Below are 10618 nucleotides of genomic sequence, written 5' to 3'. Positions count from 1 at the left end.
GTAATGTGAACTAGTTTTAATAGCCTGTCTAGTCAATTTGCATTATTCATAGGTTAATTAAAAAAAACCAAAAAAATCCGCACACAGTATTTTTTAACTCCTTTCATCCTTCAGCTAATTCTGCATTTGGGTTCAGCTGGATCTGCTTTCAATCTGACCCCCTATGGAGATAGGCCAGGGAGTTCCTAAGTAAACTCCATTCTCCTAACAGGCCTCTGCATGGTATCAGCTGGAGAAAGCGCTGTAGCTCATCAGGCAGATGGCAGTAAGAAATTAACTTGAACTTCAGCACGGCCACGGTTTCCATGGGAACAGAGGAAGCAGCCATACTGCCTGGCATTTGAACTGAAGAGGAAACAGCCTCCCCAGCAGCGTCGTTTTAGAAATGATTGCGCCACTCTACCATTCTTCCAGTGAATATTTAGTTTTTCCTCCTAGCGTGCTTTAACTTCGGCTAATAACAAGATAATAAATGATAGTCGGGTACATGCTTACATGGGTTAAAATGTCTATGAGTATCAGATACATGAAAGAAAGTGTAAGCATCTAATTGCTGAAATCTGAGTATCATTAAAAAGGTTTAGTGGTCTCCGGCAAAAAAAAATCCGTGTTCTTTACTAAATGAGCCCATGCTATGCAGAAGTCATTGATCAATCTCATTTTACTATAAGGAATTCAAAACTCAATAAACGTATTTTTTCTGTCCATGTGGGTTTCTTTTTAAGGAATAAAACATACCATTAATATGTATTTTGTCTGAACTTCCGGGCATTCAACATGTGAGAACTAAGTAACTCTGGAGAGTACTATGCCTTCTGAGTTAGCGACTGAAGAGGGGTTCATTTCGCTTGTGTCTGTCTCTCATCCAGGGCGGATTAACCTGGAAGCTAAGGGAATTTCAGCTTTGCGTCCCCTCAGTTTTGTTAGCCTCTTCCAAGGCCCTGGAGTGAGCCTCCAGAATGCTCACGTGGCCATGTATTTTTGTAAAATGTTTGTAACATTTGTAAAAGATATTTTCATTGCAGAGGTTAAGACCGCTGTCTGTTTCCACTCAGACTTGCCCTCTGACATAATTTCCCTCCAGCTGAGGAATGATGATATTTGGGGGTGTGGGTAAGGGGAAGCAGAGCTGGGGACACATTAATTACGGATTTAGTGGGATATATGTGGGTCACAGTTTTGTGTACGGGTGTGTTGCTGCCATAACTTCTAGTCATATTCTTACCGCCCACTACGTCAATCCACAGTGTCAGCACGGTGATCCAAAGTTGCCAGCTCAGAGGCTGGGCGGAGACAGGAGCATGGCTCCTGGCAGCCTGGGGTGTGGGTGTGGGGGAGAAACAAAATTAAGTACCGCCAGGCTCTAGCTGGTGGAAAATTCTTTCCATCATCAGACAGGTAAAGTTATAAATGGAGGATTTGTGTTCTAGACAAATTGGAAGTTCTAGCCTGTGGGAAATAGCCTTGATAATGCAGTGTATAAAATTATAAACATGCTGTACGTTTCTTATGGGAATTGTGTGATACAGAATTTATCAGGATTTCTATGATTAAATTCCCATCCGAATTATCATGAAACACTGATGACAAAGGTAACGTAAAACTCGAAACATGATTGTCACAAAAACACTGATGGCAAAATGGTTAATGAGAATGGTTGATTCAAAGAGAATTTAAGTTGGGTCATTACTACAGTAACTGTGACCTACAGGAAACTTGAAAGGCTTGAAATCTCATAACGCCTATAAAAAACCAGATAGAGACTTTCTGTCTGAAAACCTGAGTTTGATAACAATCTCAAAAATTTACACCATGTCATCAGTAATGAACTGTTGCAGCTGGAAGAAACTTTCTGACAATCAATAAGAAAAATCTAGACTTTAATAATGCCACATGCCTCTGTTAGTGATAAAATACTCCTCTTGTACAAAATCGTTTACTGATCTAAGTTTGAAACAGTTACTGCTGTTACTGTTGCATTTTTACCACATAATATATGTATAGGGCTTAAATTAGTCCATCTTGTATTACTTTTTCTTTAATCAGCATTATATACTAATGAGAGTTATGTATTTTTTGGGGGGGGAGGGAGTTATGTTTGATAAACAGTTAACCTCAGACACATACTGATGCGGCTGTTTCTTTCTTTTTTTGGAGAGTAAGCTCATATCTGTTCAAGATTATTCCAATTTGCTGCAAACACAGGTGTGTCTCTAACCCCTGTGATAATTTGCACTCTGCATATGAACCAGTAGCCTCTAAATGAACAATGATAGCACGGCAATTGTAAATATGAAGAAATAGAACTTGAGTTATTTCAATGCTGTTATTCTTCATGAAAATCAGCCTCTGAACTTGGCATAGTTTATTTTTTGGAATCAATTTTTCACGTGTTTTCTCCCCCCATTTTATAGTAATATAACTAAATACAGTAATGCAACTAAAATATTAACCTATTACTTTTGTCCTTTCTGTTCTTTCTGTAATGTATGTTGTGATTTTTCTTATTTTATTTATTCCTATTATGAGTATATAAAGTCTAATAAAGGAAAGTTCAGTGGAAAAAGCCAAACCAAATGTCAATTTACCAAACAAAACTAAGACTGAAGTGTCTTTATCTCTTCTCTCTACAGAAAATGATTGTGCTAAATATCATATGAAGAGGTAATCAAGGAGGACAATCCCGAAAAAGGTAGGAAAAAACCTTACAGACAGGCGTCGGGCAGTGAAATAACAAAAATAATTTTCTTTTTCAGGATTTTGTAATGGTTATGGTATTTGATAGCCTCCTAAAATTTGCAATTTGTTTTATTTCTTTTATCATTCTAAATAAACATTCATGTTCAAAGCCAATTTTGTATTTGTAGTTTGTAAAAGGTCCAGGATGAGTAAAACCCAGATCTACCCTTGTTCTCATTCTCCCATAGCAGCAAAGTCAGTGTTTTTAGAAAATTTACAGAGTAAAACGCACAAATCTTAAGTGTATAGATTAAAATTTTACCTATTTATATAACAGTATAACCGACATCCATGACGATGCAAAGGATTTACATCACCTCAAAAAAATTAAAATTTCTAATATGCTCAGGTTTCAGGAGTTTCTGTATTCATAAACAAGAAAAGTTTGCTAAGACAAAAGCAATTCTCAACACAAGAAAATCTTATTAATAAAATTAGGGTTATTAAAATTAAAAATTCAACAGAGAGACTAGAAATGAAGGTTGAGGAAGTTGCCCGGAACATTAAATGGAAAGACAAAGAGGTGGGGAAAAAGAGAGAAAAGATGACGTATAGGGGACCATTGAGAGGAACAGCTCCAAAAAATAGGAGTCCCAGAAGGAAGAAAATGGAAGGGAAGAAACTTTGAAAGAAATAAACAGTTTCAGACTTGAAGAATGATATGATTTTTAAGGAGTCTCTTACTACCCAGAAGATCAATAGTTCACAAGTGTTATTTTAGTATAGTTTTTACTTGCATTTCTCTTACAAAATCTTCTTAAAATTTTGTGAAACATACAGTTGACAGATACCATATGTGGTCACTCATAGGTCTAACATGGGAAACCTAACAGGAGACCATGGAAATGGGAAAGGGGGGGAAAGAGTTGGGGAGAGGGAGGGAGGCAAATCATGAGAGACTTTTGAATGCTGAGCACAAACTGAGGGCTGAAGAGGAAGGGGGAAATGGAAAGGGGGGTGATGGTCATGGAGAGGGGCACTTGTGGGGTAGAGCACTGGGTGTTATATGGGAACCAACTGGGTAATATACTATTAAAAAAAAGAAAAATTAAAAAGATTAAAAATTAATATGTTAGATGTGTAATTGATCTTCACTACAGTTTGGCTCCAACTATTTGTTGGACATCTGGCCATTGTCGTTCATTTGCTCACTCATGCATTCATTCATTCATCCATCTACTCAGCACTTGCTTGGTGCTAAACCATGGCAGTGCTAAACCAAGTCAAAGGAAAGGACCGATTCCTACTATACATCTAACCACAGTACAGTATTATATTTGCCATTGTACAGCATAAAGCAGCAGCCCAATATTTCTCATTGTCATTAAATAATGTCTTTTCAATAAGTGTAATACTTTCTCTGGACTCACTATGCTGTCTGAATCTAATGATTCATGTATTTCATAAATTTCATAGAATTCTAAAAAATTCTAGCCATTCTCTTTTGAAATGTCACCTTTCCTCATTTTCTCCATTTTCTTCTTCTGTAATTCCTAGTAATTGTTTTGTGGAAAATTTATACTATTTTAACCATTGTTTAGTATTTTTTTCTTATTTTTCTATGCTTTATTCCATATGATTTCCAGTGATCTATCTTCCCATTTATGAATCTTCTCTTCATTTGTATCTAACCTATAATTTAACCCATCCTTTGCATTTTAACTTTATGACCACAATTTTTTAGTTGCTCTTTTCACACTCATTCATATCTGTGTGTCCTTTTCCCTCTATCTTGTTATTTTCTTCTCTTTGGATTCATTATCCTATGTCTTTAATCACTTAAACATTTATTTTATAATGTTTACCAATAGCTCTATTAAATGGGTTTCTGGGAAACCTAACTGGGCTATTTGTTGTGTCTCTTGAAATTTTGTTTAGATGGCATGATTTTTGCATGCATTTTGTACTTTTATTTAAAAATTAAAAAAAAAATTTTTTTGAGAGAAAACAGAGTGCAAGTTGGGGAGGGGTATAGAGAGAGGGAGACACAGGATCTGAGGCAGGCTCCAGGCTCTGAGCTATTGGCACAGAGTCTAACCTGGGGCTCAAACTCACGGACTGTGAGATCATGACCTGAGCTAAGTCGGATGCTTAACTGGCTGAGTCATCCAGGTGCCACTGCATTTTGCACTTTAAAACTGAAAACTCACCTTTACCAGGTTTTTTTTTTTTTTTTTTTTTGGTGGGAGTTTCAGGAAGCATAGATGGAAGGTATGTCTTCCAAAGGGATTTTACATTTAGAAGAATCTAGGTGCCCAAGAGGTCCTAGACTAAATTCTCAGTTTGTTTCCTAGCTCAAGGGGCCTTGGATCCTGTGTATGTTGTCCATAAAGAGGATTAGGCTTTGGTTTACAATTCTCCAGGGAGGGTCACCCACATCCGCTAACCCAAAGCTGAGGTCAGGACAGAGCAGCTTCCTTATTGCCTCTTTCTGGGGTGATGGATTACTTTCCGGTGCAGCCTCTCTCTGTGGGATTGGTGTGTGTGTGCGCGCACATGTGCGGGCATGTGTAGGCGTTGCTACTCGGTTGCTTCTCTCCCGGCAAAAGCCCCAGGCCCCCAGTTCTCAAACTACAGCCCCCACCCTCAGTTTCACAGTCTCGCAGCCCCTATGCACTATGGCCCTCCACGGGGCAGTCAAGGGTCGATCATGACCTTACTGCTCTGGTATTATCTTTCCTTTCCATTTTGGCTCCGGGGGAATCTCTGTTAATATTTTTTGAGCTCTGCTCTTCATAGAAAGAATATTTTATTTATTTTGTGTGGCATTTAGAGGAATTTTGTAGCAGAAAAGTTATTTAGTCTGTCATAGTGTAGGAAATTGAAATTGTTATTCATGTTCTTATTTTTTATATTAAAACTTTTTAACATTTATTTATTTATTTTTGAGAGAGAGAGAGACAAAGTATGAGCAAGGAAAGGGCAGAGAGAGGGAGAGCGACAGAATCTCAAGCAGGTCCTGCACTGTCAGTGCAGAGCTGGATATGGGCCTCGAACTCACGAACTGTGAGATCATGACCTGAACCAAGACCAAGAGTCAGATGCTTAACTGACTGAGCCACCTAGGCACCCCTATTTATGTTCTTTTTAAATGACTTTAAACATCGAAGCAACGATGAATTGAGAGTATTTTTCAAAACCCTCCTTAAAGATTCTCATACCTACTTCCTTGTGTTGAGAGTTACTATATTATGGGAACAGATAAAGAGAGATGACTAATTTTGACTCGGTTGCCAAAGAAGTCACCAGAAAGGTGGCGCCAAAGTCAGACTTTGGAGAATGAGAAATTTAGCAGACTTCTTTACCTTCAACCATAAATCTTCAAACTGTTTTACACAGTGAGATTTAGAGTTAGTCTTTGTCCAATTGATTTACCTCATCTTATATATTAATAGATATATGTATTTTAATATATGATGTCATCAAAGTTATTATTAACCATTGATTTCTAAGTGGCAGGCAAGGAAGCAGAAGCTTTATCGATAAAACTGAAAACCCAGAAAGGCTAAATAATATTTTCACTCATATAACATAATGAGTGACAGGGCTGGATTCAAACTTTAGTGTGGCAACTGTAAAATGTGCCCTTCCAGGAGCTTAATTGTCCAATGGGCTCAGCTGCTGTGCTCTGAGGTCCACTGCCATGTTTTGCACTGAGCCTCACTTTCCCCTGGTGGCTCCCAGCCAGTTACTTAATATGGCAGGGATACCAAGGCAGGCTTTCTCAGGGCAGACCCGGGAGTCCTCTGGACTCCTCTGGCGGCAGACTGGCTCTCAGACCTCCTGGCTGAACCTTCCTCCAAGTGAAAGGCGGCCTGAGGTGACCCTCTACCCGGCCTTCCTTCCCTCTCTTCACTTGAGGTCAGGCTTGCATTGTGCTCTGACTGCTTCCTCAGCATTTTCTCTCAAAGTCATTTCCCCAATAAAATCCGTGCATCTTCAACTCCATCGTGGGTCTGCTTCTCAGAAGACCCTGACTATCACCCTCAATTTGTGTGACCTCAAAACCCATGCTCTTATAAAAAATAAGTAACAACAGACTAAAGATCGCAAGGTAAGACAACTGCAATGTTAGAAGAAACACAGGCACAAATCTCTGTGACCCTCGATTAGGCAACACTTTCTTAGATATGATACCAAAAGCACAAACAAAACAAGAAAAAAATAGATAGCTTCGGCTTCATCAAAACTAAAAATGTTTCTGCCTTGAAGAACAGCATCAAAAAAGTGAACCGTCAACACACAGAATGGAAGAAAACACTTGCAAATTATAGATCTGATAAGGGACTCCTATCTGGAATATATAAAGAACTCTCCTAACTCAATGATAAAAAGAGAAATGAGTCAATTAAAAAATGAACAAAGATATGAATAGACATTTCTTCCAAGAAGATGAACATGAAAAGATGCTCAATTAAAGGAGCATCAGGGAAATGCATGGGGAAAATTAGTCATCAGGGAAATGCAAATTAAAACCACAATGAGATGCCGCTTCCCACCCACCAAGATAGCTATAATCAAAAAATCAGAAAATGGCAAGTGTTAACAAGGAGGTGGAGACGCTGGTGGGAATGTTCAGATGACGCAGCCATTTTGAAAAAACAGCCTGGTTGTTTATCAAAAGGTTAAACATAGAATTATCATATGACCCAGTGATTCCACTTGGTATATACCCAAGAGAAATGAAAACATAGGTCCACACAAACACTTGTGCATGAATGTATATTGCAGCATTATTCACAATAACTAAAACGTGAAAATAACCCAATGTCTATCAACTGAAGAATGGATATACAAAATATGATCTACTCATACAATGGCATATTACTTGCCTGTAAAATGGAATAAAGTACTGATCCTTGCTGCCACATGGATGAACCTTGAAAATGTTATGCTAACTGAGAGAAACAACACACAAAGGACCACATATTGTGTGATTCAATTTACACAAAAGGCCAGAATAGGCAAATTTATAGAGACAGAAAGTAGATTACTGTTTGTCAAAGGCATGGGAAATTTGGGAGATGACAGCTAAAGAGTATGGGTGTCTTTTTGGAGAGATCAAAATGTTCCAAAGTTAATTGTGATTGTTGCACAACTCAGTGAATGTACTAAAATCATTGAACTGTATACTTCACACGGGTGGATTGTGTGGTAGGTGACTGATACCTCAATAAATCTGCCACCAAAAAATTCATGCTCTTTGAATACACTAAATCTTTCATTTAGCATTTATCATAGAGTACCTTGTCTTATGGTTATTTTTTCCAACCAAAATGTTGTTTCATAACCTTCCAAATAGTGATGATCATTGAATTGTGGATTGTCTTCTGGATCTGGCTTCTTCATTATAGTTTTCAAATTTTTTCCAGTGGGTGTACATTACCTTTATATTTGAAAATTACATTATACAGAAAAGAAAATGTTTCATTAACAAAATTATTAGCTCCTAGAGGAAAAGGTCTGTGTCCCTTGTGGATTCTTCTGAATCTGTTACATATAGTAGGTGCTTAACAGTAATTTGTAGATATTCTTGATGATGGCACTATGTTTGAACTTTATTATGATTGTAAGTCCTTGGGTCTTTGGTAATCTACATGGATTTCTAGTTGGTAATGGAGTCCTGGAAAAGTAGGTGCTATTGTGTCATTATAAACCTTGAAAGACAAAGTATTTTCACTTAAAGAAAAAAACATGTTTTACTGTGAATGTCAGTTTCAGTAGCAGTGTTTTACAGATATGATAGATTTCATCTTAATGAAGTCATTTTCAAACAGATTCAGATTCTGGGGCAAGGGCTTCCCCTGCTCCTAGCGACTCCCTGCAGCAGGACCTGCCCAAAGTGCCGTCTCCTGTTAGAGTCAGTCTGTGAATTATTTACTTTCCTGAGACAAGGTCATCCTCTGACAATATTTTATTAGCCCTTTTCCTCAGCTTGTCTTCTTTACTCTTCTTTGTGACTTCACTCTTCCCTCCTTTTTGGAAGGCAGGAGTAATGGTCAGCCGGCTTATACTGAGCACTAACTGTCTGCCGGCCCCAATTTTGGTCCTTTCACAGTCAGAAATCCTGTTTGCTCCTCACGATAATTCTGCGGAAATATTGTCATTTCAACCTCACTGGAGATGAGGAAACTGAGGCACACGTTGTAAGTGGCAGGGTCTGGACCAGGGCTGGCAAGGCAGGGTGGTGTGTGGGTAAGGGCAGATCTGGCGCCAGCTGTCTGGGCTTGAATCCGGGCATCAGTGCTCACCAGGGGGTACCCTCCCCACTTTTTTCTTCTAGTTCCTTACAGGGTTGATACTAGTCTATCTTACATTGTTGGAATAGGGAATGAGTTAGTCAACTATTTGTAATGCACTTAGGACAGTGCCTGGCACAATGCGAGTGCCATGTTAAGTGTTTTAAAAGTAAATAAACTGAAAGCTGTCTGACTCCAAAGCCCGTAATGGTGGAATTTCAGGCCTGTTTTTTTTTTTTCCATTCCCCTATTAAAGAAGCAGAATTGAGCGAAAACTAAACTTGGACTCTGTCTGAACAGGGAACTGACTTAGTTGCTGAGACGTTCACGGATTTCCTGCCCTGTCCAACCCCTCTTGCCATCAGCCATTCTAAAATGTGATTCCATTTGCTTTAAGTTCGCTAAGAGTATCTGAGTTCTTATGTGTCAGCCCTGGGCTCACCTGTGGATGCCCACGCACTAAGACCTGCGGTGGCCTGACCTCACCACCCGCTTCCCCACCCAGGTATGGCCTGGCCTGCCTCCCATGTTGTCATTCCCGCTGGGTTCTCTCCTCACCACACTCCAGCTGTGCGGGCCTTCTGGGGGGTTCCTTGACCCCCGCCAGGCTCATTCCTATCTCAAAGCCTGTGCCTGTATCTGGAACCTTACCCCAGACTGCTGCACGGTGCACCTCTCTCCCATTCATGTCACCTCATCTCGTCAGAAAAACCTTCCAGGATCATCAGTTGGGCTCTCAAGCAAAACAGAAGGTATGCTCAAGTAGACTGGCTGAGGGAGTTCATTAGGAGACCATTAGGAGGCAGTGGGCAGAGTGGGGAACCCACGATAAGATGGGGAGGCCTTTGTCCCCACCTGGCCTGGGGAAAGAGGATGGGAAAAGAGGAGACAGGGAGGTTTGGAGAACCCAAGGACGGGCCCCAGACAGAGCTGTCGCCCTCCGGGGATTGGTGCAGCCCATCCGCTAGACTTCCGCAGTAAGGGGCAGCTTAAACACTCCCCCTCCCCCGCCACACCTCCCGCCTACCCCCCATTCTTGGAACCTGGACACAGAACAGATCAGCCTCCCAGATGAAGGATGGAGAGGTAATCGGAAGTTAGCCAATACTCTCTCCTCCCAGGTCAGTTTATCTTCTATCTTCTTAACGTACATGACTGTCCACAATTACCTTATTTTGTTTTACATGTTTATTGCCGCCCCCCATTCCCTCTAGAATGTAGTTATCTTAGAGGGCATAGATCTCGCAATTTTTTATTTTTCTTTCTTTTTTTACCTCTGGATCCCCAGCACCAACCTCAGTGTCTGATCTATAACAGGCGCAGAGTAAATATGGGTTGAATGAATCAAAAGACCTGGTCACAAATTGCTCGCTTGAAGAGAAAAGCCTTATTAAGGGTCGTTTTTCCTTTTTGTTACAAAAGGATCCGGTGACCGAAGACTCCCTAGCGCCAGGACAGAGGCCGCACTCCTGCGTCCACTTCCGCGGCCGGGAGGGACGGCAGGTGCGGCCAGGCCACTGCCCGAGCGTCCTCCGGCCCCGCTGCGGCCGCGCCGGCCCTCCCGGGGACGCGTCCGTCACGGTGGGCACTCGTCTCCCTGGTGCCGCCGGACCCGCCCGTCCGCAGCAGCGGGCCCGGCG

This window comes from Suricata suricatta, chromosome 1, assembly GCF_006229205.1.
Source record: "Suricata suricatta isolate VVHF042 chromosome 1, meerkat_22Aug2017_6uvM2_HiC, whole genome shotgun sequence".
In the NCBI taxonomy this organism is placed as follows: Eukaryota; Metazoa; Chordata; class Mammalia; order Carnivora; family Herpestidae; genus Suricata; species Suricata suricatta.
The sequence above is the reverse complement of the archived record's forward strand: the minus strand, read 5'-3'. Positions refer to the sequence as shown.